The sequence below is a fragment of the Anabrus simplex genome, chromosome 2, assembly GCF_040414725.1.
Source record: "Anabrus simplex isolate iqAnaSimp1 chromosome 2, ASM4041472v1, whole genome shotgun sequence".
Classification (NCBI taxonomy): domain Eukaryota; kingdom Metazoa; phylum Arthropoda; class Insecta; order Orthoptera; family Tettigoniidae; genus Anabrus; species Anabrus simplex.
The window spans coordinates 407882036-407905446 of record NC_090266.1 but is presented as its reverse complement, the minus strand read 5'-3'; the positions used below and the strand labels follow the sequence as shown (position 1 = coordinate 407905446).

Here is a 23411-nt window from a genome sequence, read left to right as displayed (position 1 = left end):
GACCTGATATCAACAAAAATATTTGAGAATAATCTTTCTGTAAATACCAACTCCATGTGATTACCATGATAACATATGCACCAGATAACACAATCCTGAGTGAGTGGAATCCAAATACGTAGTTTGGTTTAAATAAGTCGAGCAGCTTTTCACTATTAGGAATATACAAACAGATAGATAACCATACAGACAGACAGACAGACAGACAGACAGACAGACAGACAGACAGACAGACAGACAGACAGAAAAGGGAAAAGTTATACCTCATGTTACCTCGATATTCAGATACATTAGATGCGGGTAATTTGTAAGCCGAGAGAAATATGAAGCATCCTCTGATTTTCTTCTGTTATGGATCCTTAACTGTAGGTCTGCGAGGGTGTCCGTCACCGGCTGCAGAGCATGAAGCCTGTAGAAAATAGTAATTTTCTCCGTCACTTAAAGAGTAAGCGAAATTATGTACAAAACAAAAGTTATTTAAAATGAAGGGGAGTTTCACATAAGGCTCTAAATATGAAGTTTGGTCGAGAGGTAATTAATAGAGTAAGAGAAAATGAAAAACCCACTTCTGGTCTTCGCATAAAGTGATTTTTTAATTATTTGTATATCGAACCCCACTCCTAGACTCTCGAACATAACATACAGTAGCTCGCCTCGCCTCTCAGAAGTAACCTTCGGTCATGCCCAACCTCGACGAATATGCATAGACAGTGTTTTGCATGACACTAATATAAACCCCCTAGTAGTAGTAGTAGTAGTAGTAGTAGTAGTAGTAATAGTAGTTTAAACTCTCTTCAGATAATGGTCCTAACAAACGGTGGGCAGCAAGAGTTGAGTTTTGCCTCACAATAGTTATTTAAGATGCCGGAAACCAACGCGACATGGAGCTGTAGAATCTAAGCACTCTCACATGCCACCAATCTCAGCTGGGATCGAACTCAATAACTCGACAACAGAAGGCCAACGGCTAACCGACTATATCATTGATGAGATGACTGTTGGGATTGGACCAGATAGATTGCAATGAAACTTGGTAGGATGATCAATTATGGCATCAAAACTTTATAGTAATAATTATTCTGCCGTAAAATAAAGTAATATTTACGCACTTGAAAATAATAATTGAATTTAACGTGGTGCGTCGAAAGCATCGATTGAAATGAAACTTGGCAGGATGATGTACCTTGTAAGACATTGTTACACGCCTGTCGTTACATAAGCTGCCCACAGTCCGACTCGTTGGCTGAACGGTCAGCGTACTGGCCTTCGGTTCAGAGGGTTCCGGGTTCGATTCCCGGCCGGGTCGGGGATTTTAACCTTAAGTTAATTGGTTAATTCCATTGGCACGAGGGCTGGGTGTATGTGTTTTCTTCATCATCATTTCATCCTCATCACGACGCGCAGGTCGCCTACGGGAGTCAAATAGAAAGACCTGCACCTGGCGAGCCGAACCCGTCCTGGGATATCCCGGCACTAAAAGCCATACGACATTTCATTTCAGCTATCCACAGCATGACAATGTGAGTGATTTTGAACGGGAAAACAACCGTATCCTCTTTCGAGGTAATAAAATAGTACATTAATAGCACACATATTTACACACAGATAGCTGCTTCTGTGGATCAGTGGTAGTGAGTCAGCATCCGCATCCCAAGATAGCGGGTTCAAACGCGGCAGAGGTAGTCGGATTTTTGAAGAGCAGAAACAAAGTCCATTCGACACTACATGTGGTACGATGTGGATATGTAAAATATTTCTAGTGACATATTTGCTGTTTAACCAACAAAATTAATTAAAACTCAGCCATAGACTCCCAAGAGACATTCTGTTTACTCTGCCCTTTGGTAGGCCTAGATTAAAACGGAACGTCAGAATTGACGAACAGACAGCCAGCTGACGTCAAATGAATATACCTGCTCACGGTATCTGATACATACGATTATTATTATTATTATTATTATTATTATTATTATTATTATTATTATTAATATTATTATTATTATTATTATTATTATTATTATTATTATTATTATTAATATTATTATTATTATTATTATTATTATTATTATTATTATTATTATTATTATTATTATTATTATTATTATTATTATTATTATCTATCAATATATGATCGAGATTTCATACTACATAATATTTTAGCTTCCATTATAAATGATACAGAAGTATTAAAACCCTAATATTTTGAGATATTGATACTCATTTGTAAAACATATTTGTAGAGCGTAAAATTCTATTCGTGTTGTCAAAATCTCATTTCCGGCAAGAAAAGTGGTGTACGTAACTTTAAAACAGAACTATCAGCATATTTCTATGTCACCATCAGTTAACTGCTCCGAACTGCCCAGCTACTTTTCAGCAGTTAATTATGAAACAACCGTTGATTTTACAGAAGAATAGTTATGGCCATTAAATTTAGGATATTTCACTTGATCCTTCATTCGAGTTTCATTAAAATCTGTCCGGGCCAAACCAAACAGTTCCCTTGTGAGATTTAAGAATGGTGTAGCTTCCCATGTCCATATGGAACGATTGGTAGGCCTAGCATTTTCAGCGAGAGCTCCGTGGAACTGTCAGATAACCTCCGAAATTGATAGGTTGCGGTAGCGTGTGTATCAGTAATAGGACTAGGTATTGGAAATGATGTATTACCCGAGGAAGTGTGGAAAGAAGACCGGGAAATAACTCATGACAACTGCTACCAGCACCGGGATTCGAATTTTGCGCCTGCTCATTTCTGTACTGCAGTGTGACGTAATATCTCGGGAACGATAGGCCCCCAGTCACTTTAAGTATATAATTATAATTTCTAGCCAAGTGCAACCCTTGTAAGGCAGACCCTCCGATGAGGGTGGGTGCCGCCTGCCATTTGTAGGTAACTGCGTGTTATTGTTGTGGAGGATAGTGTTATGTGTGGTGTGTGAGTTGCAGGGATGTTGAGGACAGCGCAAACACCCAGCCCCCGGGCCAATGGAATTAACCAATTAAGGTTAAAATCCCCGATCCGGCCGGGAATCGAACCCGGGACCCTCTGAACCGAAGGCCAGTACGCTGACCATTCAGCCAACGAGTCGGACGTCACTTTAAGTAAATGGCTGTGATACCTTTCTCCTAGTTCCAGAGCACCTATCCCGATGACATCTCCATCACCGAGAGACGAATACTGAGCGAGTTGGCTACGCGGTTTGATCACGTAGCTGTGAGATTGCATTCGGGAGAAAGTGGGCTCGAACCCCACTGTCGACAGCCCTGAAGATGGTTTTCCGTGGTTTCCGATTTTCATATCAGGCAAATGCCTGGGCTGTGCTGTAAGTACTGCCACGGTAGCTTCCTTTCCAATCCTAGTCACGTCCTATCCCATCGTTGCCGTAAGGCCTGTCTGTGTCGGTGCGACGTGAAACAAAAACAAAGAGAGAGAGAAGTACGACAATTCAGTTACACGGAGTCATATAATTCACAGTCCATCTCTTTGTACGAATAATCAATGTCACAGGTTCAGAGGATATCGGGTTCGATTCTCGACTGGATGTTTGTGATGGTCTCGATACATATATTTGCACAATACAAACCAACCGCCAAGAACACACGTAATTGTGAGTAAATCCCTCCACATATAATTGGCGTCAGGAATTGCATCGGCCCATAAAATAGACAAGTCCACATGTGCGTCTTATTCCACCAGGGTGTGCGAAAAGCGGCAGAAGGAAAAGTATCGGATAATTCACACACACATACATACACACACGCACGCTCTCTCTCTCTCTCTCTCTCTCTCTCTCTCTCTCTCTCTACGTACATACGGCTGTTGATCAATGTATCCTTATCCCTTAACACAAAACAAACAACAGCAATAACTCGTAGCCGGTGACTTCACTGGCGCAGTGAGGTTGTCCTGTTTCCACAATAATGGATTCGCTCCCGGGTTAGATCAATGGTACAGTATTTCAGTAAAGTGCGTATAAATGAGACAGCTCCATGTCGTTTCTAGCACGTTCAAGAGCTTCCCGTGGCACACAATTCACATCTCGGTATTTGTTAAAATCCACATCAATTGAAAGGTTGCTGAATAAACAACTTTTATATTGCTAGGGGCTTTTACGTCGCACCGACACAGATAGGTCTTATGGCGACGATGGGATAGGAAAGGCCTAGGAGTTGGAAGGAAGCGGCCGTGGCCTTAAGTAAGGTACAGCCCCAGCATTTGCCTGGTGTGAAAATGGGAAACCACGGAAAACCATCTTCAGGGCTGCCGATAGTGGGATTCGAACCTACTATCTCCCGGATGCAAGCTCACAGCCGCGCGCCTCTACGCGCACGGCCAACTCGCCCGGTAAACAACTTTTATAAACAATTAGTAAATGTTAACACAACACTCACACACTCACCGTTACAATAATTGCAGAGACACTTCAGGCATGGAACCCTGGAGGATGGGTGTGGATTAGCATACCACCGCTTTTACCGAAGTGTGTCAGAATAACTGTCTTCACAAGGAACCTTTGTGTGTTTCGTGATTCTCAAGAAGCGTGTGCAGAGGAAGTGGTTGCTATTTTTACTTCCCATTTATTTATGCTTTTCGTAGAATGTTTATACAGCGATGCAAACCAGAGCCTTAGATGTTAAACAAGTGCAAGAAAGTGACGCGTTCTTCCTTATCCAATTAAAAACTGAAGGACTTTGAGTAGAAACAGTTATAATACTTTCATTTGGATTTTGATATTTCTGTTTTACTCTGCCATACGATGCTCTACAGAAACAAGATACAGTAGATGCTCACAGCTTGTGAATGGCAAATAGCAGAGAGACCCAATAGCATCGCTTTTGCTTTGTGTCGAGCTTCTCTCATCCATGTTTACTCTTTGGTCTTATTTGCTCACCCCTGCAAGGGGAAGCTCCACCTGCAGGGTCACCTGTTTCGTTCAAACTTTGGGAGGCTGAACTACGTCAAAACTACGTATCAGAGTGCTCCTGCCATTGGCCCTTATTTAATGAGAAAATTACACAATCCTTTAAAGTTAACAGGCTACATACCTGTTTGCATTGTGAGTATTAGCAACTGTAGCACCGCTGACCTAGTGGTCAGCATCACTAACTTGCACGTAGGCGTCCTGGGTTCGAGGAGTGTCAGACGCTCTGTTTTACTTTTTCTATTCTTCTCCCTGTTTTCCTTTATCTGTTATATTTCTTTGTCCGTGTGGACTAGGAAATGCGCAGATTTAATATAAGCGGTACCATTAACTCATTTATTATTGTCACGTCTTCACCTTTTCACAGAATTTTATAATCACCGCTGCAGCAATAATACTATATGGAGAGAGAGTGAAACTGTTTACGTCTTACAACAACAAAATCCAAGTAGAAACTCAGCACCGTCCCATCAGTTTAGCTTGAGATTTATGATTTGTAATATTTCACATTCTTTCTTATTTGGTATGCAGAAGGGATAGAAGAGACCGAGCGAGTTGGCCGTGCGCGTAGAGGCGCGTGGCTGTGAGCTTGCATCCGGGAGATAGTAGGTTCGAATACCACTATCGGCAGCCCTGAAGATGATTTTCCGTGGTTACCCATTTTTCACACCTGGCAAATGCTGGGGCTGTAGCTTAATTAAGGCCACGGGCGCTTCCTTCCAACTCCTAGGCCTTTCCTATCCCATCGTCGCCATAAGACCTATCTGTGTCGGTGCGACGTAAAGCCCCTAGCAAAAAAAAACACACACCTAAGCTTACTTTATCACCGAGCAAGTTGGCCGCGCGGTTTGGGTCGCGTAACTATGAGCTTGCATTCGGGAGATGTTGGGTTCGACCCCACTGTTGGTAGCCCTGAAGAGGATTTTCTGTGGTTTCCCCATTTTCAGACCAGGCAAATGCTGGGACTGTACCTTAATTGACAGGCCTTAAAGAAACAAGGCTTGAAATAATGATATCTTGCGCTACTTTATTACGAACAGATAATAATTGATTTCTTACATAAGAACAGTCATTGGGTGTGAAATGTTTGCAAGAAAATCTCCTTGAGCGATGTGAGCAGGGATTGAATGAGTTGTATCCTTTGGGCTGTGATAAGCGCTTCCTCTTCTCCACTTCTTTTTTTCTGGGATTAAGTGTCCTTTTTCTCGAGCCACCTTTCCCTTCACCTACACCCACAAAAGTGTCATCTAACTTGCTCATGTTCAATAAAGGCAAACAACATTACCAATACACACATAGGACTCACCAGCACCCAGTCTAACCTCAATGGAAATGTTTATGAAACAACAAACAAAAAGCATCAAAGGTAGCGGTTTCCATGGATACTATGGTTAGATGCTCTACGATTGGCTGATTGTGACTACACCTTTCCTGATTGAACACATGTGGTGGACAAAAATCTTTCTGTTTGGTTCCCTAAATTTTAACTAATATTACACAACCTTTTTTTGACCGGTTTGACATACACAAGCGAAAAGGGTTTAAAATAACCGTTAAAATGATACCAGCATCTCAACATGTTTATTTTAGTGACAAAACTCATTTTGAACGCCAACTCCTCAAGTGATGGTATGCAAGAATGGAAATAAATTAAAGAAAAATAAAGGTGGTGATTAGAATGCGTAGAATTAGAAGTAGTCAATAAAATATTTAGGAACTGTACTAACATCCAATGGTGCCTCCGTAACTCAGGCGGCAGCGCGCCGGCCTCTGACCACTGGGTTCCTTGGTTCAAATCCCGGTCAGTCCATGTGAGATTTGTGCTGGACAAAGCAGAGGCGGGATAAGGTTTCCTCCGGGTACTTCGGTTTTCCCCTGTCATTTGTCATTCCAGTAACACTTTCCTGGGCACCTGGCGAGCCGAACATTGCTTCGGATACTCTCGGCACTAAAAGCCATACGCCACTTCATTTCAATGTTGCCCGATTTTCAGGTTTTCTGTTCTACTTTTCTTTTTGGTTTTGCTGTCCAGAAATCTTACATTGCGTTTTCACTTTTTGGGAGAGAATAATATAAACAATTTCAAGATACATTCACCATTCACGTTTTGCATTGTGACTGCGTTATAACATGTTGCGACAAATTTCATTTATTCTTCTTGGGTATTCAGTAAATATAATGATCATGATTTCATTGAAAAAATTTTTAGTAAGCACTTTTTTGCTCCTCATTTTAAGTAGTTATGCTCTCTTCTGAATCCTGTCGATCAGTCAATGAAGTGACCGAAAAGAACCCGAAGCGACCCCAAGACCATACCAGAGCAAGCAGCTCAAAACCTCATTTGGACCCTTGTTACAGTAATGCTCACCATATACGACCATGGTAGCATTGTTCTACCGAAGTAGCCGAGGCAGACGGCGACGATGGAACGGTAAGTTAAAGGGTTCAGTATGTCCTGTAGCATCTCCCTCCACATTGACCTGAATAAATCGCTCTGCTTAGTGAGATGCCCCACAACATGCAGAAGGACATTGGATTTCTGTCCTTTTTTGAGGATTGCACGTACGTTGGTCAGCATGATGAACATAGTTTCCCGCATCATTAGAAATGTTCGACGGGCGAATAAGCACCTCTCAACCGTGAGATTTTGGGAATGGGACGCATGATAGGGTCGAGAGCTTCTTTGAAGTTAAAGGCCTCTATCGCAGGGGTCCCATCATAAGGCGTGACATCGGCCACTGAATGCTTCAGGTAAATTACTTTACATCCTTGTGCCTCTTTTATAAGTTTATCCATACTTTCTCCAGTCGTCATCGCCCCTTTTAGATTTTGTAAGTGCCCTGTGAATGGGCATTCAACTGTGTCCAGGCAAGGGATAATAAATATGAATATTGTTATATTTTGTGCTTACAAGATGTTGCCAAAATGCAAAAGTGAATTTATTGATTCACTGTGAAAATCAGTAAGAAGGAATCCTAAGAAGCATGAGCGACAAGTTGGAACATGTGAATCATTTAATGTATTTAGGATGTGTATGTTCCAGGATGCTAGTATACTTACCATACCAGAGCAAGCAGCTCAGAAACTCATTTAGGCCCTTGTTACAGTAATGCTCACCATATACGACCATGGTAGCATTACCGGTTTTCATGTCCATGATACAAAATTATGCAGCCATAACTGTTGTTTGTAATACTCCTGCCCAGTATTAGTAACTAGTAGAGACAAGTTCTTTTCAAAGTCGAGGCGCATTCTCGCTGCCTCTAGACCGTCCTTCAGGGGGGTCTTCTACCCCCCGCAGCTGTGGGAAATATGAACCAGATGTAACAAAGAACGTGCAGGTAAAGCGAGAGCTTAATCTGGCTAAGGCGGATTTTAAAAAAAGATGTGTTTTCCTTTTTTTAAATAATGGTCACGATAATGGTTAGACAAATGGAATCATTTTCTGACTAACCCTGTATACTGCTGTGAAACTAATATATATGATTGTACACACACCTTCGGATTTGCCATTGATTGGGGTGAGATTTCCGGTTTTTGTTTTTTGCTTTTTGGAAGTAGAATTCTTGGGTTTGCTGTCCGCAATGAACGTTTCTGGTTGTTGATTATCCGTAATGCAATCAATATCGAGATATGTTATACTCTGGAGAGATGGCGTGGAGTGACATCAGTAGACGAATGAGTTTGAATGGTGTCTTAAAAAGTAGGAAATCATAATATGAAGATAAATCTGGAATTTAAGAGGACAAATTTGGGCAAATATTCGGTTTTAGGAAGGGGAGTTAGGGATTGGAATAACTTACCAAGGGAGATGTTCAATAAATTTCCAAATTTCTTTGTAATCATTTGAGAAGAAAAGTAAACAGCAAATAGGGAATCTGCCACCTGGGCGACTGCCCTAAATGCAGATGAGTGTCTTATGTGTACACAATCATCGTCAGCAGGTAGAGAACACACTAAACACACTTTGATAGTTTCGAAAACTGAATCAACTGTTGTGTACATCGTATGATTAACATATATATATAACTGTTTTCCGCTGTAGACGGTAGGGTTGCCACCTCGAAAATTTCCAACCCAGCCAAAAGAAAGTGAAACAATTGGCATGCTCAAACAGCCAATATGGACTTATCAACATATGACTCAAAGAAAGCGGACGTATAAACATATGGCTCGCACAATGATATGCATGTCTCATTCAAGACAGTCTCAAAGATGGACTTACGAACATTTTTTCCGCACAACATTGTCTCAAAAGTAGGTAGTACACGGACAAAACAGCCCATTGCATTGAATCTCTGGAAATTGCCGAAAGTGGACTTATCAAGTTCTAGCTCTCACTGCTTCAATTGTTATCATTTATATTCGTCCGAGTCCTTGGCTGAATGATCAGCGATGAGACCTTCGGTTCCGAGGGTCCCGAGTTTGATTGCCGGCTGGGTTGGGGATTTAAATCGCGTCTGATTAATTCTTCTGGCTCGCAGACTGCGTGTTAGTGTTTGTCCCAACAGTCTCCTCTTCATATTCAGATAATACACCGCACTAGCAACTACAGTAACACGTAATAGTGGATACGGATACATCCTTACAGATAGAGTTGGCGTCAGGATGGGCATCCGGCCGTAACACAGGGCCAAATCAACAAATGTGACACAGTTCGCACCCGCGACCACACATCTGTTGGACAAGCGGTAGAAAGAGAATACGAATAAGAAGAAGTTATAATTTATACTCGTTCTAAAAGCATAGAAGAAGACTGGCGAAGTTTAGATAATCCTCTATGTATTATCTAGCAAAGAATTCCCTCTGACAGTGTGTCCCTTTCTTTCGGCCGTGCTTATACTCGGAACTTAGAGGTTTTCATCCGATCATTTTTTGTGCTAGAAAGTGTACACGAAATTGTATATACAGCATTTAGTAAATTTTATTTATAAAATCCTGTCCGAGGCCGGATTGAATGTCGTGGAGGATCGTAGTCTGGGCATCCCTACTCTAAATGAAGCGTTGCGTAGCTGCAATATTTTATTGGGAATTCCTATTTGTACAGATATATGTTATTTACGTGTTTTAACCGTGTTTAGGGCAAACTAAATTGTTCATCAGACGGAGAACAATTCGTCGTGAATACAGAAGTTGCTACAGTTGAGGTCATGCTTTATCTTAACATTTTTATTCATCGTCGTCGTCATCCTTTCTTTGAAGTCAAGATCTCATGTGAATAAAGTGGAAAGGGACTGTGAAATCTTATCTAGAATGCCCCTTAGTTAATAGGCCGCGAATAAAGTGTCCTCCGTCTGTTACTGCAGACAATAGAACTGTGAAGACCATTTCACACAAACATTATTTGTTTCCTCGGTTTAATTCTATATGACAAATGTTTTATTAAGGCACATAGCAATAAAATACCAAGCAGGAATGGACACTATGAGAAAAGATAACCGAGAGAGTGGCTGCGTGGTTTGGGCTCGTAGCTGCGAGCTTGCATTCGGGAGATAGTAGGTTTGAACCCCACTGTCAGCAGCCCTGAAGATGGTTTTTCGTAGTCTGCGTGCGCGACCGTGGTCTAGTTGTTGGCAGAATTCGGCTCACTCGCAGATGTAAGAAACTGTTTAAAAGAGAAGATTGTTTTCACAATATGCTAGTTGTACCTTAATTAACGCCACGGCCGCTTCCTTTCCACTCCTAGCCTTTTCCTATTCCATCGTCGCCATAAGACCTATCTGTGTCGGTGCGACGTAAAGCAAAAGTGTAATGAAAATATTTAAAAAATCATAAATCATGAGTTGTCATCAGTATCGCAACTCCGAAACTAAATAACGTGTCTTGGATGTCTCAAGATATCGTTACGCATTGTCAGTAATGTGCGTGCACCACCGTGGTCTAGTTATTGCGCTAGTTCGGCGTAGGCCTAGTCACAAATGTAAGAAACGGATGAAAAGTGTTTTCGCAATATGCCAGCCGAATGCCGGGACAGTACCGGCGTCAAGGTTACGGGGCACCCTTATCAATCTTAGCCCAGTTTAATTACAGATGAACTACGGTTAAAAGCTGAAGAGGGCCCATGTCCTAAATGTTGGACGCCTTTAAGCAACAAGCAAACGAAAACAAGCAAGGCAGAAGAACAGTATATCAGATTTTTTCGAATGGATTCTAGTCTTCAGTTATAATATGGTCGTCACTCTCGGTCATGTTTGTACTCGCGAACTTACATTATTTTAATTCGATCACTTTTTGTGCCACGAAGTGTACACGATATTGCACATGCAAAACTATCCTCTACCACAATAACACGCACTATCCCACACACGGTAAATTCTAAACGATAAATGTCCAAGTTCTAAGAAGTCATTTAAGAAAATACTAGGTAAATAATTGATAGGGAATCTCTCACATACGCGACAGTCTTAAATGCAGATCAATGTTGATTGATGGATTGGCGCTCACATTCATCGAAGGGTCTACCTTGCAAGAGCTACACCAGACTCGCAAAAGCCGCACGAAATTATTATTATTATTATTATTATTATTATTATTATTATTATTATTATTATTATTATTGACTATAAACACCCTGTATCCTCTTTAGTGATATTTCAGCTGGGCTGAGAAGAAGGCAACGGCAATAGCTATATCCTCTGCATTTCCTGGTATACATCCCTGAACAGGAAGAACGGAGATGCAGAAGTATACAAAGGATTTCTTTATGTTTACAGTAGTGTAAAGTCAGGGGTTCTGCAGCCCCCACCACCCCTCTGCCTCCGGGAGAGGCCTCCACCACCCGGAATGTGCTGACTAAGACTGCGTGATTAACCTCACATGACTTTACTTGGCGGGCGATTTGAAAAGTAAGGTGGTTGGCTAAGACTTCACCATTAACCTCACATGATGTTACAATGGCTACGTGTTCAAGCGTAACCTCACAGACCCCGGGTTCGACCCTAGGCTTAAGGGCCTAAGACCCAAGTTTGACGCTAAAATGTGCAAGCTGGAGCTAACTGCTAACCTGATTATAGTCAAGAGTGTAAGCTTAACCTAACAGGTGCCGATTCGACTCCAAGTTTAACATCACAGGCATTGGATTCAACCTTAAGCTTATGGCGTTAGCTTGATAGACCCAAGTTTGATGCCCAAGAATGCCAGCTTAACCTAACTGCCAACGTGATTATGGACAAGAGTGCTAGCTTAACCTCACAGGCACGCATTTGACGCCAGGCTTAACTTTACCAGGGTGTTACCGGCTCAAGATTGAGATTCAATCCTAGGCTTAACCTAACTAGACATGATGAGACATGGTCCAGGGGCTTTGATGCTGAGATTGATAGAAGCTGAACTTGAAACAAGATGGCGGCTACACACAGGACTAGGGAGATAGTATAAGGTTAATACATGTGCTTTGTTCATAGGGGGCGTAATATTGGGAAGCATCTTTGGCTCGAAAACGGAGTTCGAGTTTGGGACTCCGTTGATTTAAAATAGAACTACTGCGGGACTAAATCCCGGCACTTCGGTGACTCTAAAACTTATTTAGTATTTCGTAAAGCCAATATCATTATTAACAGTTGATCCAAACAGAGATCGAGTCTGGAACTCCCCTGAACAAGAGAAGAACGACTGCGAAAGTAAATTCCGGCACTTCGGTGTATCTAAAAAGCAGTTAATAGGACATAAACATTATTAATATTTGACCAAAAACAGAGATCGAGTCTGGGGGACACGCTTTGCTGCTAAAGTCAAGTCGTGACAGGAAATGCATTTTAGCAAAAAATTGACTGCATAAGGAAGATGATTATTCTTGGAAGTACTTGCTGTGACATGAAATAGCAAGTTCATTGTTTTAGCATTTCGCTTAGTATGCACATATCAGCAAATAATTTACTGCACGTGAAGGTTGATTAGACTAGGAAGTATTTGCTGAGACATGAAATACTAAGTTCATTGTCTTTCGCATTTAGCCTAGCATGCACATATCAGCAAAACATAACTGCACGAGCAAGTTGACTAGCCTTGGAAGTAACTTATTTGCTGAAACAGGGAATACAAAGTTCATTGTTTCCACAAGTTCGCGAGTTAGGTACAATCACGCAGGAGGACCCAACCTATCTTCGTACTGAATATTTAATATACATGCACAATAAGAAAAAATAACGCGGTGCCGAAATTTAGCACCGCAGAATTTCGCGTATTTCCGAATAATGAATAAAATCCCCGACCCACATTTCAAGTTCGATACCCAAGCTAACTGCAGGACTAACGTTACGCTGACCGTGCGTTAACCCAACTTAACATCCCCGGACTTGACATGGTACTAGGAAGATGTAAGACTTAGTACGAATAGTAGGTTCGAACCCCACTGTCGGCAGCCCTGAAAATTATTTTCCGTGGTTTCCCATTTTCTCACCAGGCAATTCAATTCTTGACATTGTAGTTAGACCATCCACCCCGGCACCTTCTTTCACCTCTGCGATCCACGAAATACCACGGAACAATAATAAGAAGAAGAAGAACGTACCTTATAAAGTTTCCTGAGAGTAATGACAGACACGCCGTTGATAATCCCCCACTTTAAATAGCAATCCATTGTTCATACAACACATTTTTTCCGCGTGCAGACCGGTACAAACGCGTGCACAAAAAGCTAGCTGTAACATGAAACTTCCTGTTTGCTTGTGAGCATTATTACGAGCCTTGTAGTTAGATGAACACCTGCACATAAAGCTACATTTGCAAACTTCTTCCACGCGCTGAGCGGACAATTAGATGTATGAACACCTGCACAAAAAGTTAAATTTGCAAATTTTTTCTAACAGTGCTGATGATTCCTGAGCGCATCTAGCTTGTGAGGTCCGAAGAATGCTGTAACATGAAACTTCCTGTTTGCTTGTCAGCATAATTGCGAGCCTTATAGTTGCAACACAGTAACTGCTTTGGTCTCTAACAACGTGAGTAATAAACACGTCTTTGTTCTAGATTTTGTAATTCCCAGCTGGGTCGGGGATTTTATTCTTTATTAGGGAATTCTGATAACACTCGAACTCCTGCGGGACTAAATTCTGGTACCAGACTATTCTTACGTATCATGTTGAGTATGAACGTGAGTTGGATGTTCTAAATTATTATATGTGTGTGTCCTTGTGGGTAAGGGCCATAGATAACTCCTACGGTATCCCCTGTCTGTCGTAAGAATTGACTAAAGTGCCTCAGGGGCTCTAAACTTTGGAGCGTGTGTTGGTGACCACGGAAGACTTAGCTGAGTCCTGCATTGTTTCTACTAACTTGTGTGAGGCTCCTCACTTTTATCTATCCTATCCGGCCTTCCTTAGTCAACTCTTGTTCTTTTCCGACCCCAACGCTATTAGGTTTACGAGGGCTAGCGAGTCTTATTTTCACGCCTTTTGTGGCCCTTGTCTTTCTTTGACCGATATCTTCATTTTCGAAGTGTCGGACCCTTTTCATTTTTTCTGTCTGCTTAGTGTTTTATAGAGAATGGTTGCCTAGTTGTAATTCCTCTTAAAACAATAATCACCACCACCTGTGTATGTGTGTGTGTGTCCCTGTGAGTGGAGGTGGCAAAATAACTCCTACGGTATCCCCTGCCTGTCGTAAGAATCTACTAAAAGGGGCCTCAGGGGCTCTGAACTTTGGAGCGTGGGTCGCCGACCACGGAACCATTAGCTGAGTCTTGGCATTGCTTCTACTTCTTGTGTCAGGTTCCTCAGTTTCATCTATCCTATCCGACCTTCCTCGACCAACTCTTGTTCTTTTCCGACCCCAACGCTATTAGGTTTACGATGGCTAGAGGCTCTTTTTTATTTTCACGCCTTTTGTGGCTATTTTCTTTCTTTCGCCTATACCTCGCGCGATCGCTCAGCTCCGAGACCTAAGGATGCCTTTCAGCGTTACGCCTCTATGAATAAAGCATATGTATTAAGTCTTACATCTTCCTAGTACCATGTCAAGTCCGGGGATGTTAAGTTGGGTTAACGCGCGGTCAGCGTAACGTTAGGCCTGCCCACTGTCGGCAGCCCTGAAAATGGTTTTCCGTGGTTTCCCATTTTCACACCAGGCAAATGCTGGGGCTGTACCTTAATTAAGGCCACGGGCGCTTCCTTCCAACTCCTAGGCCTTTCCTATCCCATCGTCGCCATAAGACCTATCTGTGTCGGTGCGACGTAAAGCCCCTAGCAAAAAAAAAAAAAAGATGCAGTAAATGAAATCTAATAACTATTTATTTATACACGTGTAGACATTCCACTCGACGGAAGAGTTGCATGTATGAAACAAAAACTAATACTGTTCGGTGAAGTACGTATGTAGAAGGCATACGTCTGTTTGGAGCTTCTGTTGCATTCCGACCAGATTGTTCAGATTAAAATAATGTCTGTGTATTCACCGCTGCTGATCACACTAGCTACTGCCGATATGCAGACAGCAAATATAGTGCGGCTGTAGCATACACCAGCCTAGAACTATGCGGTCGAAAACAATGTTTACTAATGCAAGGGGTGTATTCGACCGGCAACGCTGAGTAACATGCTGCGAGTGTGACTCTATTTCTTATCTCTTCATATTCTGACGTAACCTGCCCGCTGGCAATAGTTCCCCTGTTAAAATCAGTTGGTAGATACCCCACACATCACTTATGCATGCGGGACATTTATAAGTAGAAAGTACGGCGTCCGTGAGCCACCTGGTATACCTGGAAAATGTCACATCAAAAAGGGAGGAAGATCGAAACATCTACAAAACCCAGCGGCCAGAAACGGCGAAGATGAAACGGGGCGAGATACAAAAGTATCAAATGAAGAAGCTGAGCAAGACTTCCAGCAAAGTGAATCCCGAGAATATTACAAGAGTTTTAAAAGGAAAATGGAATGGTATAAGCCTCCCTCCCTCTGCTTTCAAAAGAAAGTTGGAACTTTAAGCAACATCAAACGAAAAAAACTGTGACGTACTTGCCGAATGTTTCGACAAACTTCTAAATTGTGAAAAATGAATTAACCCCATCAGAACCAACAAATCAACATGCCGAAACCTGCCGTCTCCTCCCCCGGATCGCGATGAAATCAAACGCTACATAGCAAGACTGAAAAACAACAAGGCCTCTGATGATGAATCCATGATAGCGGAACTATGGAAATACGCCCCGGAAGAAGCAATAGACGTCTTGCATAAGACCATCATTGACATATGGGAGCTGACAGCTAACGGGGGACTGCACTTGCATCCATAACCATGGTTATCTGCTCGAAGAATTTAAACCACTAGGATTCGATATGGTTTTCACAACCCTGATAGGCAAGATACTGACTGGAGAATCTTTCGAAAAAAACGTGAACAGCTACCTTTCAGATCGTATCAAAATTAAATGGGGATTCGGCAAGGTTGTACCTTATTAATGGTGTTCATGTGATATCCTTGGAACCTTTTATCACGAATATTCCACAAAGGTATGATAGACATATTTGCCTACGCTGACTATGTCACTTTAATTGTGGATCACAGAGCTGACTGCCGGCGTCTTTTAATCGACGTTGATACCTATGGAAGGTATTCCAGTGCAAACCTAAACTTACAGAAAACCCTGCGATAGGGAATAGAAGCAAAAATAGTGAAAATGTTCCCCCATAGATGAAGAAAACTAAGATTAAATTACTAGGAGTGATGCTCCATAATAGCATACATAGGATGATTCAGAAACATTGGTCCGCTGCACTTGCATCAGTAGAAAGTGTCCTGCTGCAAGTTAAATATAAATTCTTGATGTTATATCAAATAGTGCAATATGCCAATATACTGCATATGGCCTGGGCAAAATCTGGTATTTAAGCAAAATTTTACGAATCCCAAGAACAGTTGGATAACTTCAACAGCAGGTTGATATGTATGGCAAGGGTAACTTTTTCGCATTGCAAGATCTTCACTCACGCTAGCTAAATCCAAAGGAGGTCTTAGTCTTACTGATGTACAGATTAAAAGCAAAGTGCTCTTCTTATTACGGAATCTGAGAATGATGCAAGAGGCAGTAAGCCGTAGATCAAACAATTTCTTAATGAAAATTAAAGAACCTACCAGCATTTTATGATATTCACCACCACGCACCACACGCACGGTGCTTGCGATGTGAAACGAGTTAAATTCTCCTCTTATCCTCAGATATAACAACGACGAAACTTTATAAATAATTGCCCACACAGCAGTATTAAGCCCCTAAAATAGTGAAGACAGCGATGTTAATGAACTGGTACCGAGTCTGGAGGACCATCTCAAATCGTATTCTCCCTCAAATAATAGTTGATGCTTGATATGAAGTAATTCACGATATCATTCCTACAAAGAGAAAAGTCCACAGCATCCATATGGAAGATAATGTGCGGGTTTTGCCGAACACCTAGGGATACAATTAATCATAAACTGACGCAATATAGCGTCACACAACAGGTGTGGAGTGAATTTAAAATGAAATTACAGCATCTTATAAATCAAGCCAGAACCTATATTGCATCCGAATGGACTATTCGACCTACCTTTAGCTTGAGACCATCTCAGCTAAACAACACTGTAGTACTCCTTTTAGGCAGTTATGTAATATTATGTGTTAAAAGCCGAAAGACCCTACACTAAAAAATATATATTTACAGACATCAGTGTCAGTTGTATACAAAGCGCTCGATTGTCCCAAGGAAAATTTGTGTCGGGGATTATATTAATAAAATTGTATAGGTCTTTTAACAATGCAACTGTTACTCACTGTGTTAAATTACATTTCATTTTCTTTCTATGTACAAAACAAGAATACTTATTGTAATACGCGAAATTAACTAGCTCTAAACTATCTTTATATGTTGTTTAGGTTGTGTTATTAATTAATTTCTCTCAGTTCATATTGCAATTGCTTCTGGTTGTTTTAGCATATTGTGATTTTTTATTAGGTTTTAAAATTCTTGCTCACTTTACGTTCAAATTATTGTAGAGTGTATTGTATCCAATGTATTTAAAAAATCACGTTGGAAAAGTATTACCCTAGCCGAAAGGAAGACGTGGAGTGTTTCTCATTTGTTTCAGAAGTTTTTAAATCACGGAATCAATGTATATTTTGTTGAAAAATCTTATCATTTTGTGGTCTATTTTGTATTTGAATTATTTACGTTCAACAGTACCGTGCCATATGACTATGAGCCATGAGCTCTACTCCATCTAATACTCTACTAGTTGACGTGGTAGAAATGCCACTACCCATCCGTCGTCAGATGCAGTTAGATATAGCCTATTCCTTTTGCACACTGTTAAACTCACCGCTGCTTAATAAGATATGGAATCTGGATAGACTGCTATAGTCCATCTTCGTAGTAAGCGTCTTTCTGGACGACCGGAGGTGTGGCCTAGCCTCGTGTGCGAGGAACTATGGGAGCGTTCGCGCTGGTGGTGGGGGAAGAACTTGAACCTTTCCTCCAGCTGACACAGTCGAGTTCAGGCAGTATTAGGCTACGTTTCAACCATTCGCTTACGCCCATGTTAAAGTATCGTTTCAATATTGTCAGCCAACCGACATGTCAGTGTGGTTCAAATGAGGCGGATGCAAATCACCTCATTCTCCAATGTCAGTTATATCCTCAGGCTCGTACACGATTAATTGCAAGTCTAATCCGTTTACGAATACCGCTTCCAACAAGTGTTGCTTGTCTTGTTTACAATCCGTCACCGGACATAATATACATATTAAACAAATATTTAGATGACACGGACATCATATTATAAACATACCATAAGATTCACGTTTCATTAATAGTTGTGTCACTTACATAGTCTTCATAACATTCCCGATTATGCCTAATTCGGTTTTGTTTAAGCTTTGTTATTATACAACTCTAGCACCACATGAACACAATGTTCGCCTTACTATTGTCATTTGTTGACTCTAGCACATGTGTAATACTGCGTTGTTCTTTTGTTAGCAAGATCCAGATTCAGTAGGTAAATTCTCTTTGGTAGGTAAGTTGCTCCTTGGTAGGTACGGTTTAGGTAACACATCGTTAGTCATATCACACGTCATTGGTAAGCTTACATTACACTTTGCGCGATATCTACCTTCCAACCCTCTATTTGTGTTATTCCATCCTTAATACTCGATCCTTTAGTTGTTGTGTTCTATCGTCTGTCCTTCCCAATTGTAGACCCGTTCCGTATGTCAAAGTAGAAGACGCCAAGGTGGGTCACTTCGGCGTGAAGATATAGTACCTTGTTTCCCCGTGCTTACTCCTATGTCTATTACCCTTACACCCACACGATGTAATTTTCCACCCATACCAGTGATCTTTGTCCTGTGTAATAAAGTCTTTCTTAGTCACCATCACTAACTGTTTCTGAGTGTTCTACAGTGTTTCATTTACAAAGTATTGGAACTGGGTGTTAGTTATATACAGAGCCCAACCAAATATCAAGAAGAAAGAAAGAAGAGTTCAGGCAGCGGACGTAGCCCTGGGAACTGACTGAAATAGTGTGGAAAGCTTAGGCGCGATACGTTCCCGGGTCGGGGTGGTCATTATGCAATGGCTCATCGGTGTACATACATCACACTAACTCAAAGGTGTAGGAATTACTTAATATGATAAACTAGTGAAAATAAAATAGTACCGTACATTGTACAAATCGAGTCTTATATTTCGATTGTCTGCCTTAAAACCTTGTCAATTAACTACACAGGCCTTTGAGCATAACATTCTAAAATTTCAGTTCTATTCCAGTACGGAAATACTTCGTAACATTCGTCGTAAATGTTGGTGACGTCAGGAAATCAGAGGGTCATGCCTAAAAGAATTCATATCGGATGATGCTTTCGACACAACGTGAAATAAATCTCAGTGTATAGTAAAAGTGGAGGTCAATATTTTGGCAATCTGTAGCCTTTAATTTATTCTTATACATTCTTACGAATATGAAATCTGTTATATAAAATTGAAAGGTTTGAACCATTTGGTAGAAAATCAATTGAACATAAGACAGTAACTTGCAACTGGTAATACTGCGAATAAAGGAAGTTCGTTTGAAACTGTACTGTACTGTATACCAAGGAAAGGCGCATCGGTACGCGCTATCAGTTCATCAATTGCCTAACGAATAGGAGGAAGTTGTTTCCACTGACAGCCTGGAGATATAATCTACTTAACGTGATTTCTAGTGAAATACGTATAAAAGAGATTAATTAATGCAAATTTGTCGCGAAAATGCAGAGAAGAAGCATTAGTAGAAATACTTCAGCTACTTTCATAATAACATTAACAATGTCTACTTTTCTTGTCCATCAGAAGAAATATAATAATATATAATACTCTTGAATAACCTGCTATTGTTATGACTGAGAGAACAGGTCTCCTACAGCAACAGCAGCAACAAAAACAACAACGAAAACAGCAACAAAATGCTCCGGAACAATAGACAATATAAATCTGTCTCATAAAATCAGAGCAAAAATTATTCAGAATAATCTTCACTCTCGTCTGAATCAGTGTCATCTGAAGTTTCACCGAGGTTGATGTCGGACTGGTCTAATTCTAATTCCTTATGCATGGTGTTGTCACGCTCCCAGTATTCCTGCTCAGTGTCTTTTACGTGGTCGCAACATTTTTTCCGTTTGTCTTGCGAATACTGTGCAAGCAATATCCGCAAAGAGCTTCCTTTTTGTCGAGTGTGTCTGCTGTCAAGTCACGAGTGATCTATAAGACAGAGAAATATTTCGTACAGAATAAGCATTTTTATTTATATTGGGAGTAGGAGCGCCTCATTTATGAACAGTGAAGGCATTAGAGATGCTATGGCACACATTTTTATGCTAAAAAACTAATTATGCTGTATTACTTTTAATTGAGATATACTCTTTTTTTGCTAGGGGCTTTACGTCGCACCGACACAGATAGGTCTTATGGCGACGATGGGATAGGAAAGGCCTAGGAGTTGGAAGGAAGCGGCCGTAGCCTTAATTAAGGTACAGCCCCAGCATTTGCCTGGTGTGAAAATGGGAAACCACGGAAAACCATCTTCAGGGCTGCCGATAGTGGGATTCGAACCTACTATCTCCCGGATGCAAGCTCACAGCCACGCGCCTCTACGCGCACGGCCAACTCGCCCGGTGAGATATATTCTTATCCCGGACCTCTCCTTTGATATCTCCCCAAACCGACTCAGTGTGATTGAGATCTGGATGATATGTTTCATATGTTCACTCATGGTATAAACACTTTCACGTGCCTAGCCTCGCAGTGGTCTCCCAGATTTAGAAGAGGACCTAGAAGCCATGCTCGTCACTTCAGTAATTTCAACTTAGCCCGCACGTAACAACACGCGCCGCTTGAGAGACGTTTTCACTTCAGCGCTAGCCTGGCGACTGGACCTGCTGTAGGAGTGGGGGGACGATAGCTCCCACCACTGCATGCGCAACCATTTCTCGCGCAGGACGCTTTCAACCAAAACGGACTATAAACATATATCCACTTTGAAGAAACAGCTGGACTCCCTACTTGAAAACAGTTACCATGAAGTACCTTACATTCTACTCGTTGTACTCAAGGACGTTTCTACACCGGATTCCAACATGATTACGAGTTATCATCATCGTCACCCAATACATACTACCTATCTAGTTCTTTGCACTTCAACTGCAGTGTAAATACCGACGTTCAGACAATCTTGCAGATTGCTGGGCCGGATTTCATGCATTTTTACATAGATGGCCCCAAGACTTCAGATGGAGTAGGCTATGCGTATAACTGCCCAGCTATAAATGCAACGATCTCTTCCGGTACCAACGTCAGTTTATTATGCAGATATTTAGGCAATACACGAAGCACGTTAGTATGGTATCACTCACCATTTCAAGAACGTTCTATCAGATTGCCGTAGCGTACTACAACGTCTAGACCACCCACAATGGAATGATCGAACCAACCGTTACATGTATGATATACTACAACTTGTGAGAAGCGCACAACGTGAAGTGATCATCATACATCTGCTATGGCTCAAAGGCCACGCAGGAATATAGCACAACAAAAAAATCAATCTTCTTGCAAAACGAAGTGTAACGAACGCTCCACCCAACGCTAACCCACTTCCTTACACCGATTTTCTTCATACTATCAACCAGAAAATTTATGATTGATGTTCAACCGAGTGGACCTCTATGGACCAATACAAAGGACGACACTACACCGTTCTTCAGCCCACAATACAATCACCTCGGTTCACCATATCAAACTCAGCCGACGACATCTATCATCCGTATGAGACAAGGACATGGCAGTTACTCCAGTCATCTCTATAAAATAAAAGTGTTAGACTCATACCTCTGTGTTTATGAAAACCCTTCCCTCACCCCCTCTTCATGTGTCGCATATTTAAACCACGTCATTTTAGAATGTAAGATATAAGGTGCAGTGTAAGACAGGTTACATACACAACTCATTCAAAGCCATTACCAACAAGTTTGTTGGTGGTACTAACGCCTTTCAGCCACAGGATTTACTGAATCACGCACAGTTTCTACAGGATACAGACATAAACAGTGAAAGTTCCCAATGATCAGATCCAGTACAATATAAAGTATTAGGGGCCTACTGACACAGCGTGTGACAGTGCTTCCTCACAAACAGCTCGCTTGTTCATATCGATTCATTACTGGTGTCCTCACGTGTGTATGTAGTTACATTTGAGTATACAAAGATTAATCAATGTCATACTTATTCACGTCGTACAGTGTATTTTAATCTGACTGCATTGTCGATTGGCCATAACTGAAATAAGTAAGAAAAAATAGCAGGTGGCTCCCGAACGCCGTACTTTCTACTTATAAATGCCCCGCATGCACAAATGATGAATGGGATGTCTGCCAACTGATTTTCACAGGGGAACTACTGCCAGCGGGCAGGTTACGTCAGAATATGAAGAAGTAAGAAACAGAGTGTCAATCGCTGCATGTTACACAGCGCTGCCGGTCGAATGCACCCCTTGCATTAGTAAACATCGTTTACGACCGCATAGTTCTAGGCTGGTGTATGGTACAGCCGCACTATATTTGCTGTCTGCATATCAGCAATGGCTGGTGTGATCAGCAGCGACGAATACACAGACATTATTTTAATCTGGACAATCTGGTCGGAATGAAACAGAAGCTCCAAACAGACGTATGCCTTCTACACACGTACTTCACCGAAGGATATTAGTTTCTATTTCATACAAGCAACTCTTCCATCAAGTGGAATATCTACACGTGTATAAATTAATAATTTATTAGATTTCCTTTTCTGCACCTTTGGCGTGTCTACAAACAGTAACGGCGTTTAGGGGGTGGGGCGAGGAGGGACAGCCCCCCCTCCCCACTTTGTGGGGTAAACATTACATTTTTATTCCACTTCAGCCAGCTGGAACTAGGAATTATTTTAAAAAGCTGTTTGTACAAACCTTGTTATCTTATCTGCTAATTCCTTTGTTTATTTT

The 23411-nt window shown here is 41.4% G+C and overlaps 1 protein-coding gene across 4 annotated transcripts in view; it reads right to left on the bottom strand.

Annotated features, from left to right (window-relative positions):
* Positions 1–23411, bottom strand: part of LOC137496881 (transient receptor potential channel pyrexia-like) — a 297631-nt gene that overhangs the window by 123507 nt on the left and 150713 nt on the right. Inside the window, exon 2 of one of the 4 annotated variants that reach the window (XM_067140820.2) lies at positions 264–409. The exons of 1 other annotated variant lie outside the window; for it this stretch is intronic. The gene's annotated coding sequence lies outside the window, so the exon portion shown is untranslated. Of the gene's footprint in view, positions 1–263; positions 410–4403; positions 4510–23411 lie in introns of those variants that run through there. 2 more of the 4 variants (XM_068226188.1, XM_067140822.2) reach the window with 2 other exon arrangements.